This window comes from Martes martes (assembly GCF_963455335.1).
Source record: "Martes martes genome assembly, chromosome: 6".
NCBI lineage: Eukaryota > Metazoa > Chordata > Mammalia > Carnivora > Mustelidae > Martes > Martes martes.
This window is the reverse complement of record NC_137893.1, coordinates 20,740,048-20,758,940: the sequence shown is the minus strand read 5'-3', so window position 1 is coordinate 20,758,940 and position 18,893 is coordinate 20,740,048. Positions and strand designations below refer to the sequence as shown.

Below are 18,893 nucleotides of genomic sequence, written 5' to 3'. Positions count from 1 at the left end.
ACCCGAAGGCAGAGGCTTTAACCCACTGAGCCACCCAGGCGCCCCCGTATTTTAAAGTCTTAAGGATGTGTACCGAACCCAAGGCAAAAGTGTGACAGGGTGGCTAAATAGAGGTGTGACCTTGGTTCCCCTAAGTGTAGCACATAATGATGCAGAAAACATGTACATCTCACAAGACCTAACAGTTCCAGGAGTAGAGTTCTTACCCTACACTGGGCAAGCTGTCACAAAAGTACCATTCATGTCTGAGTGCTATGTTCTTAAGGGAACGCCTCCAGGGGGATGTGACCAGAATGGCAGAATTCCTAATATTAGGTACTGTAAGAATATCTGTAAGAACAGGGCTGATGGCTGAGGAAAGGGGGATTTGCAGGGGTGCCAAAGAGCTCCAGTGCCAAAGAGCTGTCACATGAATGATGACATGGAGACTTACCTGACAAGAGGACTCTCACACAGGGTCACACACACAGGGACGCAGGCAGGCACACAGTGGAAGAGGTCGGCTGAAGCAGGAGGTGCTGGTCCCACCTCTGCTCCTGCCTCGGCTGACCCTGCATCCTGGCCTCAGTTTCCCCCTAAGACTGGGAGACTACGATTTTGAAGGCCCCTCCCTGCTCTCAGAAACCATGATTCCTCAACCTCACATTAACCCCAATCTAAGAAAGAAGATAGACATGGTCTTGCCTGTTCTGTGGCCTGGGAGACCAGATGGGCTCTTAGGTCTCCCAAGGGCCCCTTGTAGGAAAAATCAAACTCACTGGAAGTATTGTGTGAAACCAGTGGTCGTAAGCTTTATGTTTCAGGAAATGAAAAATGTGGAAAAGAGAAGGTGTGGGAGGCAGAAAAATGTCCACCCCCTCCCCAAGATTTTCACTTCCTAATCCCTGCAATCTGTGACTATCAGCTCATACAGAATGGAATGCTAAGGTCTAATGAAGTGAAGGATCTTGGGAGGAGGAGCTTATCCTGGATTATCCAGCAGGTTCTAAAAGCCATCACGGGCATCCTTACAAGAGGAACGCGCAGGAGATCTAATAGAGATGCACAAAGGAGAGAAGAGAATCTGCAGGCTAAGGCTGAGGCTGGGGTGATATGGCCACAAGTCAAAGGAGTGCCTGTACTACCAGGAGCAGGCCGGCAAGTAACAGCTTCCCTCCCCCCGCCGCCCCCAGCCTCTGGAGGGCATGTGCTCCTGACATCCTGCTGTGGGCTCTGACCTCCAAAACTGGGAGAGAAGAAATCTGTTGTTTTCTGCCGTCCAGTGTGCGGTTGCTCGCTATGGCAGCCACAGCAAATGAATACGGAGATTTTCTACTTAAACTTCTGTGTAGCCCCCCAAAGTGGGCAGTAATAACCTTGGTTAGGGGAAAAGCTTGAATTTTCACGTATTTTTAGGTCTCTTCCCCATACACACAGCAGCTCAGAGCAAGTGCAGCTCTACTTTTAAAAGTGTTTTGGGGCAGTGACAAAAGTATCTTCTTAGCCATTCTTTACACATATTTTACTAATAATCTCTCCTTCACGGGTGATTTCAGCAGACAATAAATCCATGCAAGGCAGATGACCTCCCCCCAGCAGGCCTGGCTGCAGTGGAAGAAATTATGCAGCAACTCACGGCTACAGGAGAAAGCCTGCAGAGTAGGTGGGAGCTTGTCTTGATTCTCCATTGTGACGTGGGCTAAGTTTCTCCCCACTCTCTCCTGGCAGCATCCAGCTCTCTCCTTGTAGAATGATGAATGTTACTGAGAGGAGGAAAATGAGATGATCCCGAGCCCAGGAACAGGCCTCCCCGGACTCCCAATCCTACAGAATGCCATCGTGGAAAGTCACTCTCATGTCGTCACCCCCAAGAGACCCCCTGGTGGGACCAGTACCAGAGAACATCCACCGTAGAGTGGAAACAGAGGGTATTCCGAGTTTGAGAGCTACTTTTGGATCTTGTGACTTCCCAGATATAAGTCCTGGGGCAAATCATTTCATTTCTGTTGGGTTTCATTTCCCTCACATGTAAAACAGGACTACTGAGTAAGATAACATGTGGCCTAGGATGGTGGTTAGCCCACAGATGGTTGTTAATGTTTGAGGAACAAATGAAGTATGTGTTCTGCATCAAAGACTAGACAATTCACCCGTAATTTTCCAACTCTTTCCTTGGATCACAACTTAAATTTTGTTATCTGTAGCTCTTCCAATGGTCACCAACATCTGCCTGAGTTTATGTCTAGGAAGAGGGAATCTTTTATTATCTTAGAAATTCAAATTGGCAGTGGACATGTTTTTTCTTCTCCCACAGCACTTAGGTTTATAATGCAGAGATTTATATAAAAGAAAGTTGGTCAGTTATTATGGGTGATGTGTAACAACTGTTTTTGATGCAGGACTAGAACTATTTGCTCTTCGACCTAAAGCAGAACTCCATGGAAGTTCCTCCCGCCCAAACAACCCCCTCCCACCCAAATCGTTCCCAATCACCAGGAAAGCAGGCCGTAGGAAGCCTGGTTTTTCCCCATGCCCAATCTCCAAGAAAATGGGTCAGTCTATGTGGAGGCTGAGGCAGGGCATGGAGAATGGGAGACAAGTGGGCATCCTATAAGGCCTGGGGTTGACAGCCCTAAGCATGTGAATCACAGAAGGCCTAAGGCACAGTCCCATCTGTACACCAGGGCTGCCTTCTCCATTTCCCACACCTACCTGGTGAGCCCTCCACTCCATTCAGGAAGCAGTGGCTTCTACAGAGGGCAGGGAGTTCTGCTTACGGGTGTTCTTCCCTCCTCCTCTTCACACCTTACAGCAATCAGCATACACAGGGACACACTACACCCTGACACCATCCCCTGCCCCATACACAGACACATCCCCACTGAAGACACATCCTCATACCTTTGCACTCCCCCCAAAAAGCACTGCTGACCTTCTGACTCCTGGAAATCCTATTCCTCCTACTAAAGAAAAATTTTACATCAATTAATTTTTCTACCTCTCAACCAGCTATATAGGAATCCAATATACATGCCTTAAAACTTGGTTCCGGAGGCAGTCTCAAACTTTGAGCCAATTGTTTAGAGTGACTTTTTTTTTTTTTTTTTTTTTTAATGAAAACTATCAGCTCCACATTAAGAAACTACGATATCGTTATCACTTCTCTTGGGGCTTATTAAAACAAAAGAAATTGGAAAATGGAGCAACTTCTACGTACATTCTACATTTATGGATGAATACATTTTAAGGAATTCAATGGGAAAAAGGAAACATTCTAAAGTATTCTGTTTACTTTTCTTTTGAATGACAATTTTTATTTGGGGTTCCCTCTGTAGCTATCAAACAGACAGTAGGATCTATGGCCATATTTGTGGCCTGAAGGCAGCCATCTAAACCCTGCAAACGTAACAGCAATACAGGGATTCTGGTTCTCACTGAAACTACAAAAATGACAGGTCTCTCTCAAGGCAAGTGCCAAATGCTTTCAATCATGCTAGACAAAGGCCACGCAGCATGCATGAAAATCATGTAGGATACACGGATCTCAAACCTCTCTCCTTAGCTCTTTGAAAGTCATTATGACCAAAGTAGATGTTGTTTTAACCAAACCCATTTAAATCATGATTTAAATTACCAAATAAGAGAACCCAATTTAATTAGTTTTATTTTTTAAAAAGTATATTTTTGTCCTTGTGACATAATCTGATTACATATTCTAAAATTCAGTTGAGTATGGGTTTTACTTTTAGAAGATACACTGTATATATTTAAATCAGTGATTTATGTAAACCATACTCAGAAGTGTATCCCTTAATAATTCAAGAAGATTCTGTGAAAAAAAACAAAACAAAGCAGTATTAATGTCTCCCTTCTGCTTTTACTGCTCCTCCCTCTTTTATCCTTAGACCTTCTTTGCTTGCACGATTACTTAATTCTTAAGGATTATCTATTCATTTGTCTGCTTGAAACTTTGTACTTTTGAAGAGGAAGCCAAGGAGTGATTGTCTTATCTCCATATAATGTTATTAATTAGCATGGTTTCCACAGATAAAACCTATAGATGGAAAAAAGAAACACAATTTCTGGAGTACACAGTAAGATTTTTTACCTTGCCACTTACTAAAGTGGCTTTCATGGACTCTCATTATCCGCTATTTTGGTCATGTGCCATTCTCTCACGCCTGTAGTCAACATTTTAAGAGGGCATTCTAGAAGTCAGGCCCTAGGCTTAGCACGTGAAAGGAGTCAGATCTGACAAAGCTTACAGTTCAAGAGGGAACAGATACTAGATGGCCACTGCACAAATGACTATACAACAACGGTAGCTTTGAAGAAGGGCATGGTGGCACGGCAACCTTGTGGATTGTGAGGGAGTGTCAACGACGACCTCGCTAGAAAGTAACATTGCTTTTTTATCACTCATAAAACTTTTTAGAAAGAAGTCACACAAATATATTATCCCAAATATTGTATCAATTTTAAGGTAGGGTATGGCATGAGAAAGAGAAGGCTCTAGACCCAGACAGATATAATTAGAATCCTTGCTGTTACTGTGGTGCCTCAAGCAACTCATAGTAAGGGACATGGTTCCCTCACAAGATTGTTGTAATGGTTAAGTGTGACACAGAGAAAGCACTCGGTATGTAGTATAAGCTCAATAAACTATAGATAATAATAATTACAGCATTTAGTTGACTTATCTTTGAGCTTTCACATGTTGAGATAAGGCTAATTTTCCATTCGTAGTTCTATCTTTACAAAAATGTTCAACTGAACAAGGAAACTCAAAAATCCATTTAGAAAAAAACACACCATGACTTCTGTGATTTTTCTTCCCTTGGGTTGGCCAGCAGGTATCATTTAATTATACAATGGAGGCACACTCTATTCTAAATTCTTCTTGGCAGATATATAAATACAGGCGAAAAGAACAATTTATACATCTGTGCTCAACAGCTTTCTATCAGCATTAGAAAAAAAAAATCTGGAATTGGAGCTTTTGAAATAGAACTTTTAAAATAGTGAACTCCCCTAGGGCAGTTCAGTATTTTCCAGGTCATTAACTATGGGACCGAGAGGGTGTAACAGGCAGAGTCCTTTGCAGGCAGCTCAAATTCACGCAGCCCAAGAAGCATTTCCCACCACACTTTAAGCATCTCTTATTCTGAATTCCCCTCAGTACTTAAATACCCAACCCACACGACAGGGTCGGTCACAATTCCCTCATTAGACACTCCCTGCTGCCAGTGCTGTACATGAGGGTACAGACGACAGACACGGCTGCTCCTGCCAGGAGCTCCCAACCTCTGGTGGGCCTTATTAAGCATCCATCACACTCGTGGCTAACAGTGCTTTATCCTTTTTGGTACAAAGACCAAGTAAGAAAACAAAAAAAATGTCATTTGTATTTTTAAGTTAAAAAATGCAGAATTTTACTTGATCCTGGAAGAGGGACCACATTACTGATAAGAAAAATGAGGCTTGCACAAGAGAAAAGGTTTGCTAAAGGTCTTAGAGCAAATGAACAGCAGAGCTGAAGCAAGACTCTAATTCATTCCGCTCGGGGCTTCCCACCCCATTTACCCAGCCGTCTTGTCCGCCTGGCATTGGGTTATACTGAAAACACAATGAACAGACCCGCCTCCTCCATAAACTGGACCTCCCTCTATCACGGTTGTAGGATTCACCTCGCACAAGGCAGGGCAAGCCCTGCAACCTGGAACAGCTCCAGGCACTTCCTAAACCGACCCGCCAAGGTTCTGGCTATGCCGGCTCTTCCGCACTATACCGTCCCGAGGTGGATCCGGGCACCCAAAGGCTCTTCTAACCTGCTGTGGGGCCAGCCTGGCCAGGAGGGCCACAGCACTGGCCCTCCCCACCCCTCCCGCCCCCATAGGGAGTATCTTTGCCAGCCTTCGGCTTCTACAGGCCAAACCTAAGCACACCAGGATTTCAAAAAGGTTCCTCTCCAATCTAGCCCCGACTAGAGCCTGAGTCACCTTGGTTTGCATGAGCTGAAAAGGCCACGACTGAAAGTAGATCACAGTCCGTTCTGCAGAAGCTAGGGGGCTACATGGGTCAAAAGTCAGGGGTTGCTTACAATCGTTCTAGAAGGAGGTTTCAGATAGTATACTTCCTCGACTTAAAGGTACAGCAACTGCATACCGAATGGCTCTAGTTCGGGGAGAAGAACCTGTCTTACATACCAAGTTCAAAACAAGAAATAACCCCAAGTCATTCTTAGATGATGAAGTAGAGCCCCTGAGTGCTCAGCCCCTGAACTGCTGAAAAATTACCTCCAAGGCAATGTGACTGGGCCGTGGAGACCAGGGCAGAATAGGATCCCACGGGTGGCGAGTGAGACATGCTTAAATCCAGCCTTTCATGGGAACCCAGGGCACCTGGGAGACGAGAGAAGGACAGGCAGAGAAGACTCAGCAAACGCTTGCAGAAGCAATGGATACATGGTTCCTTCACACATGCCCTCCATCGGGGAGCTTTTCTGGACAGTCCAGCCTCAGTCTGAGCTTCCAGAGCCCCTTCTGCACACTTCTATCACATTCTATAATCACTGCCTGTTTACTGGTCGGTCATATTCATTTTTGTCTCAGCAGATTCCAGCATGGTGCCTAATACCCAGTGAGCATCAAAAAGTGTTCAGTGAATGAAAGAATGACCTGTGACACAGTGACTACAATTTGAAGGTACAACTAGGGCAGAGGTAAGCAGTAGTCATCTCAGAGTAGAGAAAAAACGAAAACAGAGGGACTGAAGGGGACCTTCCTTAACCAGTCTGAAGACAGAGTGCTACCCACCCCTCAGCAGCCCCTGAAGGCTCATCAGCCACAGGACAGCTGTCCCATTCTATTTCTGGGGTAAGGAGACATATCATATAGCTAAAACATATGTTTCCCATAATTATCAAAACCAAGTGTTACAACTAAGAGAGGGGGGGGAAAGGCAGATCTACCTAAGTGAGGGCAGACTTTCTATTCGTATACCAATTCCATCTCCAACTCAACCTCTCTCTTAGAAACGTACAGACTCAGAGTCATGATCCCAAGTTCAAAGTGGACCAAGTCCTGGGTCCCAATGGGACACCCTTTCTAATTCACAAGGCATGTGCTCTCAGTGCAAAACTTGTCAACTTACTTTTTCCACGTCTAGATCAGCATCCTGCTTCTTCAAAAATCTGTAGAAGAAAAAAAAAATAGACATCAAAAGAGAACTGAACACTCTTTGCCTGTAAATCTCCCACAAAGTACCACCATAGAATTTCCATGTGCTGCAGACAATCAGCTTGCTCACAACTTTTTTCTCGTTCACATAATTGTAGCTAAGTCACAGTTGCCACAAACACCTGCCTGCAACTGCAAAGACCTGGCCCTCCACCATCAAAGGAGGCCAACATGAGATTTTGAGTTTCTGGAGTCAAGAAAGATAAAGATGGAGGTCTTACACACACACACACACACACACACACACACACACACACACTCTCTTCTGAGTGCCTACAAGTCATCCACAGTTGGGACACATTAAAAAAAAAAAAATGAGTCTTCCAAGGTCTTATTCAACTCACCTCTTGGCTTAGATCTTCCCTTAGCCCCCAACCCCTATGTGCCCCACTTCCTGTCTGGCTGTGGGTGGGCCTCGCTGTTAAAACAGCCTTCTCAGGATGGCCCCTCTTTCCCATCAGCTGGTGTTCCCCTCTCCGGGAGGTGTGCCAACCCACCAGCCTGCACCAACTCGCCCATAGAACTCGAGTCCCAGGATTACCTTAGAACCTTGTGCCAAGCCCCTGACAGAGCTGAGTACTGATTCTGAGGCACCCATGCCCATTTCACGTGATTCTTTAAAGTGCCAGGAGCAGACGGCAGCTTTCCAGTTTGCTCATGCGCTCTGCCTACAACCTGCCAATATTATGGTACCTCATTTGTTATATGCAATTGTAGCTATTTGAGCAAAGCTTCAGTTTTAATAAGATGTTTAAAGAGAATAAAAATGGCTGACTGGAATTATGTTGATAGTGTTAGGGAAGAAAGTAAAAGGTTTGAGGAATGTGAATAAAAAAGCAGAAACAATTTTTCCTATTGTAGTAGAGACTCACATTTTTTTTCATTGTGATTCTTCGTGTCCTGGTCTGTGGTTTAAAATACTGCCATCACAAATCTCTATCCCCATCAAAACCATCCCTACGCACACACAAAAGAATTTTTGCACTGTTTGAAAGGGTACATAATTAACAGTAACATCTTTGTTTTCTTTAATCAAAGATGACTCAGAATGAAGGAAAGAAAAAAATGACCGTGGGGAAGAGAATTAGAAACTCATATATTGTCTTCTGCAGATGGGTATTCAAATCATGAACTGACTGCAGACATGCAGGAGAAGCAGCACGAGACTGGAGGGAGAGAATGTGCTAGTGAGCAGGCTAATGCAGCTGGTACCTTAGCAACCCACCTCACCCCAGCTCTTTCTTGCTTCGGACACACTGTCCTGTCCTAACTGAGATGCCACCAGGCAATATACGCCTTTGCTTCTGGCGAACCCACTGGGGATGCAGACCCTGCCCAGCTGGAAAAAAATGGGAATCCCCATTGTCCAAAATTTTTAACTAGCCTCCCTGCAACCAGCAAAGAGTAATTCAGTACCATGAAAACTTTTCATCAGGGGTGTCCGTGTGGCACAGTCAGTTAAGCGACCGACTCTTGGTTTAGGCTCAGTTTGTGAACTCAGGGTCCTGAGTTCGAACCCTACACTGGGCTCCATGCTCAGCTCAGAGTCTGCTTAGGTTCCTCTCTCTCCCTCTCCCTCTGCCCCTCCCCACCTCTAAAACAAATATATAAATCTTAAAAAAACAAAAATAAATAAACAAAAACCCAACTTTTCACCAAAGGGAACATATATAAAGTGGAAGTCTGACTTCCACGCGAACGTTTTTCAAAGAGGTTTAGGAAGGCGGTCATTCGGATTTACAGAATGTAATTTTCTTCTTTTTTTTTTTAAATTTTTTTTAAATTTATTTATTTGGTAGAGAGAGAGAGAGCGAGCACAGGCAGACAGAGTGGTAGGCAGAGGCAGAGGGAGAAGCAGGCTCCCTGCCGAGCAAGGAGCCCGATGTGGGACTCGATCCCAGGACGCTGGGATCATGACCTGAGCCGAAGGCAGCCGCTTAACCCACTGAGCCACCCAGGTGCCCCCAGAATGTAATTTTCTATTTGCAAGGTGGAAGATTCCTTCACCTGCCACAGAAAGTGCACTTAGAGAATGACTACTCTTTCCCAAAGCAGTAAGCAAACTCAGTCTCTCTCATGTACACAGCACAGGTGCAAGTGCACGGGATGCCCAGTTCAACAACAGGGTCTTGAAGAATGAGCTTCAGCTCTGTAGCACTTCGGCAACTGGTAGCAAAAGGAAAACTGAAAACCTATCTGGAGCGGCTGGCTGACTAGTGCAAAAGGAATATTAGCCACCTGTGCATATATGCAGCTTCATCCAATCTCTCTTTCAGGCTTTCAAAACAGATGGAGTTAATTAACAAAGACAATACATATATGTATCATCCTGCAGCACAAAGCAGAAGGATGCCACAGCTTTAACTTCAAAGACTCCCAGCAAGCACTGCCCGAGATATTTTTAGGCATCAGCTCCATTGTTTCAAAGAAGATCTGGTTTGGTGAAATAAAATTGCCACAAAATAAAATTCACAGGACAACCCTATCTAGTACGAAGAGTGGCATCTGTTTTTAAAACCAGGTATCTCTGTCTTAACTAAAGGGTGTGTTTCTAAAATTTGAGAATAAATTTTGTCATGAAATGTTTAAGTGAAATAGAAGTACCTTTTATTTGGGACACCTGGGTGGCACAGTTGGTTGAACGTCCAACTTCTGACTTTGGCTCGGGTTGTGATCTCAGGGTCATGAGACTTCTTTCAGCCCTCTTCCCCTCCCCCTTCCCCACAGACCTCCCCTCATGTTCAGGTTCACCCACATATTCCCTTTCTCTCAAATAAATCTTAAAAAAAAAAAAGGTATCTTTTATTTGTCTTAACTTTAAAAAATCATTCTTTAAAAATTGACCAATTATCCCATTTTATTTTTATTCTAAATCTAAATTTTTGGAATATCCAAGTTTTAAGTTTCCAAGGCTTAAGGCAAGATAGACCTCTCCTTCCCTGTGTGTGTTTTTGTACAGACACAGATGTGTATATGTGGTTACACAGACTCTTTCAACAGTTGACTCTGTATCCAACTGTGGGCTTGTGGGCATTAGGGCATTTTCCATGCTTTTATTCTTCCTGCTGAAGTAGTGCTAATGTTTTGTTTGAGAAACACGACTGAAGTGACCCAGATTCCCCAGTGGAAAAGGCTGATCCATGAATGTTGCAAATGTGTGACTGCCTGCAGGAATGGAAGCCAGAGAATAAGGCCCTGGCCAAAAACGAGCTACTCCCAACTATTTAGATCGGATCAAATCCTCTTATCTTTAGGAGAATACACAGAGATCTTTGTTCTTAGAGAAAACTCTATAAAAATAAAACTGAGAAGCGTTCAACTGTGGGTTTTCTCTTGATGCAGCCATCCGCACAGCCCCACCACTCTCCTATTTCCAACCATCTGGGGCACGTCTCCCGCGGCACCCACCACAGGCACCTTACCCCAGGGCAGAGGAATAAACAGACACAGTCAACGGGGCATCGGCCACATGTTCGGAGAATGGCAAGAGGCTTGCGGGACTACAGAGGGGGCAGAGAGGGAGTTAAGAGGATGGTGGTAGGCTGGTGGGAGAAAGGTGGGAAACTGAGGCAGAGGCCAGCTAACAAGTCAGCCACTTAAAGGCACACCCCTGGGGTTACCAGTGTCTTTTCTACTTGCCTCTATCCCAGGAAGGGGCTGAAAAATAGTTACAGCCTCCAGCATATTCCTGGCACTGGACAAAGCATCGTCACTCCAATCTCACCAACCCTGCTGGGTTCAGGACAGGGTTCCCCTAATTAGCTGTCGCTGTCAGGGCCCAGGACAAAATCACCTTTTCTCTCCTGTTTTCCTTTGGTCCCGCTTCTGTGCAGAACTAGATTTCCTCTCCTCAGTGTTCTCACAGCACTTTATACTCAGTACCTGCTTCACGGTCTCCCCTGCTCAGACGCCAGCTCGTCTGTGGCCAGGGCCATGCTGAGCACAACAGGGGCTGTAGCAGCTCTACTGATGGAGGGGTGAAGGGTGACGAGGGGTGGTGATAGAGTGACTAATGAAGAACTGCCCGGACAGGGATGAAGGAAACAAAGCTACCCTGATTCAAGCTGCAAGTACAGGGGGTTGGGGGGGGGGAGGTAGGAGAAGAATCCAAGGTGTGTCCACATACCACACATAGCTTACAGAGAACCAGAAGATGACTTTCCTTCCATTTAGTCCTGTGTCTTTAGCTATAAATAAGTGACAAAGATCCAATCTGGAGATTCCACTGTTATTTTTAATAGTAGCCAGTGTTTCCTTTCTACTTAAAAAAATGTGACTGAGAAACTGAGGTTCAATACATGAGAGTCACAGTCACAACTCCCAAGTGAAGAAGGAGATGTAAGGGATATCACAAATCCAAGATTTGAATCCTGGTTCTGGTTTTTGTTTGATTATTTTAAGAAAAGGAAGATTGAGAGAGAAATGAAATACACTTTTCTCTTGCCACAGAATCTTCTCTACTTCCAATTCAACCCTTTTTACTTCTTGAAGAAGATTTAAAATATTCATCAACCTGCCAAAAAACATCTGCATGTTACTAGACACGTCTATTCACATCTGAATGGCTGCTTTCTGCTCCAACGATCATAGCTCTATTCAATCAAAACTAAAGCGAGAACCTCAGAACTGTACGTGGTGTGATGTCAATGGCAACGAGGATGAAATGGCCATTGGACAGCAACCTCCATATCAAGCATGTCAACAGGGGCACTGTTCCTTCGGTTATTAACTTAGGATCCAAGGCACAAAAAAGACCAGGCAGGACCAGACTCTGCCACAATTATAAAGAAAGCTGAGACACATACAGAGCGTACACAGAAGCTCCTCAATGTTCCCTGGTGAAGGGGCGGCCCCTGGCTCCCTGCCTGAAGCCTGGAACAGGCCCACTCTCTCAGTGGGCTTCCTGCCACAGCTGCACACAGACACGCGGCGCAGTGTTTGGGACCAGCCACGCTCAAGGTCACCACAGTCTCCTGTGTGCCCAACAACTGGGGCAGGCCCTGGAGACAGGAGCCAGCTCAGACAAGGCCCTTTGTGGTGGGGTATTCCTCATTGCCTGGTTTCCCCAGGAAAAATGTACCTTCCTTTAGCCGTTCCCTCTGGCCCCAGACTGGGTCATTCTCCTATGTCCTCCTCCACATACGAACCTTCTAACGAAGTTCAAGATGGCAGCAACCACAACCTCTTCTCACATCTTACCTGTGACCCCCACCCGGCCCCCTGCCAAAGGCGCAGTGACCCATCCACGTTCACCATGGTGAAGGGCACAGGGCCTTGGTAACAAGTTGAGACTCCTGAAGGAGTTTGAAGAAAAGGGTCTAGTCGGGGAGAGGACAGCAAAGATGGCTGGGGATTGCCTTTGAGGATTCTAGCCTGGGAAGACGTGATGCGGCTCCGCCAATGTCCTATATCCTTTGTCCTACTACCTCATTCTTATTTATTTTTATTTATGCTTATTTACATCATTTATTTACCTCATTGAAAAGGTAATCTATGCTTACTGAAAATCCAGAGCCCCGTTATGATATTGGAGCTTTCTCCTTCTGGCTAGTTTTTTGATGCTGATGGAACTGTTACCCTCTAGCACCTCACCTCCATCCTGCACGTGACAACTCATAGCTCATGGTACTACTCTACTTCTGGTAGAGGCAAATGGGGACATACCCCAATATGAACCATGTACCTAGTACAATTAACTGCAGGGTCTATTTCAAGTGGTAAGGTGCAAACTAGAGGCTGTATCACCTAATGATTCCTCTCACCATTGACCTATGACTTACTCTCTAAAACACAGAATTTCGGTCCACAGTGAGGGAGGAAGCAGTTGGACCCTGCTCTAATCCCTCGCTCTGCTATTTCTTTGTTCTGGACTGGGTGAGGGAAAGGGTGCAGGGGGGGTCACATACCACATAGCCTACAGGGCCAGGCAGGTAAAACAAGTGAACGAAGCAGGGGAGGTCGGGCTGGGGGAGCTGAAGGGCCCTGCCCCCACCCAGGAGGACAGCTGCAGCATGGCTGAGGCAGGCTGCAGTCCTGGGAGAATGCAGGCTCGGTTTTGCCAGACCTTCCAATTCTTTTCAAAAGAAGTGGAAAATCTCCATTTTTATATAAAACTGCCTGATTTTAAAATGTTAGTTTAATTTTTTTAAATGCGTCATGTGGCCTAACAAAATATAACTATCGAGGGTATAATCCAGCCCATGGACTGGCTGGCTATCTTTCTGAGTCATAAGATCTAGCCCTTGGTTTCTCTTAATATTAAATAGGAAATTGGCTGCTATCTGCCCCTTGGGGTTATTTAAGAGCACAGAGGGGGGTGTTTATTATCATGTAACAAAATAACCCAAGCACGTTCAGATGCACAAAGCAGAGTAACACGATCCCTCGTGTCTATGCAAATGTTAGTACTATGGGGCTTCATGTTTTGTAGAATTATTCGAAATGTATAATTACACGGTAGCTTCTAAATAAACAAAAGAGGTAACTGTAATAGCTTTAGAGGACGAAGGTGTGACCAACTGGATCAAGCAGTGGGATGGTAGCCTGAGTGGAAAGGTGCAGAGACAAACCCTGTGCAGAGACAGGTGGTGTAGACAAGCCTCTCAAGACACACAGCCATAAAGGCAGCAGAGCAGTGAGGCGGCTGCTATGCGAGAACACGAGGTGAGGACACCGTATCTTCAAGATGGATGAAATCACAAATGTCTGTACGGTGATGGAATGAGCATCACGTCAAAGTAAACACCCCCCCCCCCCAAGTACCAAGGAAGGGAATTATGTCAGCAAAATACTAGACAGTACTAGGGGCAATAAAAATTTTATTAGTAGGAGTTAAGAAGCCAAGATCTAGTTATACAGGTTTTCCTAAACAAGAAGTCAGAAAAAAAAATCTCTACTACAACACACATTGCCCCACATTTTACAGTGTGCCATTTCTGTATTTGTCCTTTTTAGCCTACTTCCAACAGTCTCTCTTTGCTAAAATACATTAGTTGCCATGGAAACAATGTCATAGTGTGTAAAACCATTTACTGTCCTTGGAAAGGCATTCATGATAAAAATTGAACAGTAGCATGTTTTAGAAAGAGATCCAATAGAGAGCAGGTGTGTAAGAACACCACAAGATCTCAAAATCGCAACTTCAAAGTATTTTGCCACCACTGTCGTATGTCCCAGTTCCCCCCAAGTCAACCAGAGAGGCACCTCTCCTCCTCTCATACACCAGGAGTACTTGAAACAAAATCTCTGATCTAATGTTGGTGAAAACAATAGACTCCCTGTAATGCACACTTACTCGCCTGGTGGGGTGGGGCTGGGAGACTGCACCATCAGAATGGTTTGTAGGCATCATAACACCTCTGCTAATGGGAAGGATTTAGTCCTATGATACCTTCTGCTGTCGTCATGAGAGAGAGAAAAACAATATTTAATACACAGAGATTTAGACGTGCTTTCCTTATTGCCGCAGATTGGCAAGACAATCCCCCCTTTTTCCTTTCATTAACTCAAAGCAGACCATATTTATTCCTCTGAGGTAAGATATGAAGCAGCTCTCATGTGCTACATCAGCAAAAACCAACCAACCAAACAAACAAAACAACCAGACAACATAGGGGTCCCTTGGAGACTTAAAATCTGGTGTGGCCAGTTGGGTGAGGGTGGGAGCATGAAAGGCCTCCCGCACTTTGGGGAAGGGTAGATTGACTCTAAGTGCAATAGGAAGACCGTTGAGTGGTGCTACCCAGCCAGGTGATCTCCCAAAGATTTTTACAAGCTCACTCATCTGTCCCGGGAAGTGGAATTGGAAGTCAACAGTGGAGGAGCATACAGCAGTAATGGTATCAGAATAGTCCCGACGAGAGAGGACAGTACAAAAGCAGATGGAGAAATGGGATCTCTAACCAGGGTGACTTTATACCTTGGCTCCTGTGTGAAAGTGTTAGATTACACCTACTGCCTTGGGAGCGCTTAAACATCTGTACAGATGTCTCATTTTTTAGACCAAGTATTAATAGCTGCCTCAAAATGATGCAAGGTTGAATTTGCATCATTCAGTCAAGATTGAGTTTGGTAAACTCCACTTTGCCTTTCCGACTTCTGCCATCGTCTTCTCTGCTGCTGGGTGAGATGATCCATGATGAAGGGAGTTTTCGTTCTAACGTGATTAAGTCTGAAAGGTGACCAATAACAAGCCACCTCTTTTGCTGTCCTTCTACAACCCTGGCCTAGGTAAACACCTCCCTTTCAAGGAAAACATGCAGGATGCTTATAAAATGAAGAATACTTGGACACAAGCAGCTAAGGGCAGCTGACTCCTCCTGGTCTCAGTGGGCGGGGCCCCCACCGGACACTGGATGTGATGACGGGTTGTGCTGTGGCCAGAGTTGCGCAAGACACCTGTCAGAGGGTCGATGAGAAACAGAAAATTACAGGTTAGGTGTACATGAAATATTTTCGGGAAATGATCCTTCTCAAGAACGGTCTAAGTGCTTGCGTTACAGTGTTTTTGTCATTTACTGATGGCTATCTATTTCACTTTGCAATACTCCTTCCAGCAGTAATGAGATAAAAATGAAAAACGAGTGAAAAGTGAAGCACTAAACTTTAATTTTTCAACAAAGCTGATGATGAAATGTTAACGCACACAAAATGTTTGTTGAGGTTTGCTCTCCACCATGAGAGCCCCAGTGACACCCTTCACGACGTGAACCACAGCCACAGATCTGCAGAAATCAGCAACTATTTCAAATGGGAACTATTACTGTAACGAGGCTGTGTCCGAGGACAATTTAACATGTGCAGCCACGGAAGACTCACTAACATAGCACTTGACGAAGCATGACCTTTCTTTTAGGTCAAAAGATTGCCAGGAGATCAACAGCACTGGGCTCCCTGCTCAGTGGGAAGTCTGCTTCTCCCCCTTCCTCTGCTGCTCCCCTTGCTTGTGCTCTCTCTCACTCCTGTGCTCCCGCTCTCTCTCAAGTAAATAGATAAAATCTTTTTTTTTTTTTAAGATTATTTATTTATTTATTTGACAGACAGAGATCACAAGTAGGCAGAAAGGCAGGCAGAGAGAGAGAGAAAGGAGGAAGCAGGCTCCCTGCTGAGCAAAGAGCCCGATGTGGGGCTCGATCCCAGGACCCTGAGATCATAACCTGAGCCGAAGGCAGAGGCTTTAACCCCCTGAGCTACCCAGGTGCCCCGTAAATAGATAAAATCTCAAAAAAAAAAAATTGCTCTTCTAACTTGATTCTGCATATTTCTGAGTTTGGATTTTCTGGGCATATGTGAAAAGTAAAGCAATAGCTTTTAATGTGTTGGCTTCATTAGCAGAAGAAAAAAATTAACAGTTAAATGATCCCAGTTCTATGTTAGTATTATCAGGTGTTTAATGCAGAAAAATCAATTAATTTCAATAGTGGTTTGATTTTTTCCCCTCATCTATTTCCTGGGCTCAAACAAAGCTTGTGAAGTTCATTTGGTCAGTGGTGAAACATCTGTTATCGTGAATGCTACTGTAAATTGTAAAAAGTTTAACACGAGAGATGAAATTGTTTTTGTAGTGAAATACAAATACAAATTTTATGATGCTAAAAACAACTGTCCTTACTAAATCAAGAAACCTATGGAGCAGAGGGAAGTCACTTGGAATTATGGATGCATAATTCATAACTGCCAATTCAAACAAGGGGCTATATCCTACCAAAAGCAAAAGAAACTATAGATAGATATAGATATAGATGTAGAAATTGACAAGTAGGAAAACTAAAGTACAAAAATATTACAAAGACGTCAGCACTGTAATAGGTGCCTTCTATTTTGCCACCTGTCATCAGCAACCAAGTTTTAGAAATGTATGAGAAACGACTCTCTAAATCAACCTAGTTGTTTCATAATGGTATGATAGATGAATCCTGTAAAGTTTGGGCGCGTTCTGTTCCAAAACAGTTGGAAATCTTTCATCAAAGCAGTAAGTGAAGCGCCAAAACACTTCAGCTTTTAAAGCCTTTAGCCAATTGCAGTTCTTAAAAACAGGGCTTGCTAAAAGGAAGATGCTGAAAGTTATCCCAACAAAGCCAAGGAGGAACTAAACGCAGTGTCCAAGATTTAATTCTGAAATTATCTTAGGATGTTTTGAAGGAACTAGACTTGAAGTGATCTTTAGATGGCGCTCCTAATTTTAACTGGATATACCGATATTATGAACCGGAATGCAGTGAAATTATGAAGATCTATGATTTGTGTCATCTAAATGTGATAAGCCATTCAAAAAGACCACAGTGGATTTTATTTTCATGAATTTAATAAAAATGTTTATTTTTTAAAAGATTTATTTATTTGAGAAAGAGAGAAAAAGGGTGTGAGTGCAAGCAGGGGGAGGGGAAGAGGGAGGGGGAGAGGATCTTAAGCAGACTCCCTGCTGAGTGCAGAGCCCGTCTGGGGCTCCACCTCACCACCCTGAGATCAGGACCCAAAGCAAAATCAGGAGTCAGACACTCAACCAACTGAGCCACCCAGGGGCCCCTGTAAAAATATTTATTAATGATAAAAACCTGAACGGGGGTAAAATGGGGGTGAAAATATTTGGGTTAAAATATTAACACACTTCTAGGTGAAAAAAATTAGTCTGAGAGAAGCCTCCATTTAGCAGAATTTGCTCTGAGCTTATTTGCATCTGTAGAAAGAGCTATTTTCTCAGTGAAAAATATTTCACATTTTCATAAATACCAACTGAAGATTGTGATAACTTCAAATATTAACTATAAGACACAACCTTGAAGGAAACTGCAGGCAAACCTATGAGAAAATTTAAAACACTTCATTCTTCATAAAAAATATGTGACATGGGTATTAGAGACAGACGGCTAAAAATTGGCTAGAGTGAATATATACCCCCAAATAATTATGGTCTTTTGCCCTTTCAAATGCTTAATCAGTATAAAAAGGGTTTTTTTCCCCTCCAATGTATATGGACACCTTTTTAACTTTTAGAAATTTTTTAAAAAAATTTGAATAGAATCATTTCCAAGGTCCAAAATATTATTAAAATGATGTCAGTTAATAAATCAACTTTTTAAAATTCTGTACTATGATTTCAGTGACTCCTCTCAATACTGTTAGGATCCCACATCTCTCTCGGCTCCCACTGAGAGATGTGGGAAAATATGAGATGCATTTATGTTTTGAGACGATACACTCAAAGTGTCAAATTTTCTAGTAGAAAAATACATAAGCAGTGTCCTAACCACACCACCAAACTTTTTTTTTTTTTAAGATTTTTATTTATTTATTTGACAGAGATCGCAAGTAGGCAGAGAGACAGGCGGAGGCGGGGGTGGGGGGTGCGCCGAGCAGGGAGCCCAATGCGGGGCTCAATGCCAGGACCCTGGGATCATGACCTGAGCCGAAGGCAAAGGCTTAATCCACTGAGCCACAAAGGCGCACAAACCTACACTTTTTAAAGCAAGACAAAAAACAAAAAGACTAAAGATTTCCCTTCCCAAATCATTAGGCACTTCAAGAAACAGCAGGTTTTAAGACATCTTCTTAAATGCAGCATCCTTGTATGAATGTCAAAGAGAGATGAAACGTAATTGAAAAGAGCTAACTGGTTTGTTGCCCCCTCTCTCATTTAGTGTTCTGGTACCTCCTTATGAATTACACTTGAGAAATGAA

General features: G+C 43.9%; 1 protein-coding gene across 7 annotated transcripts in view; it reads right to left on the bottom strand.

The window, feature by feature from the left end:
- Positions 1 to 18,893, bottom strand: part of FYN (FYN proto-oncogene, Src family tyrosine kinase) — a gene marked incomplete at its 3' end in the record, with an annotated part of 210,397 nt that overhangs the window by 174,742 nt on the left and 16,762 nt on the right. For 3 of the 7 annotated variants that reach the window (XM_080806911.1, XM_080806916.1, XM_080806918.1), the window contains exon 2: positions 7,132 to 7,171. Of the gene's footprint in view, positions 1 to 6,275; positions 6,381 to 7,131; positions 7,172 to 7,561; positions 7,731 to 18,893 lie in introns of those variants that run through there. The other 4 variants (XM_080806912.1, XM_080806917.1, XM_080806913.1 and 1 more) reach the window with 3 other exon arrangements.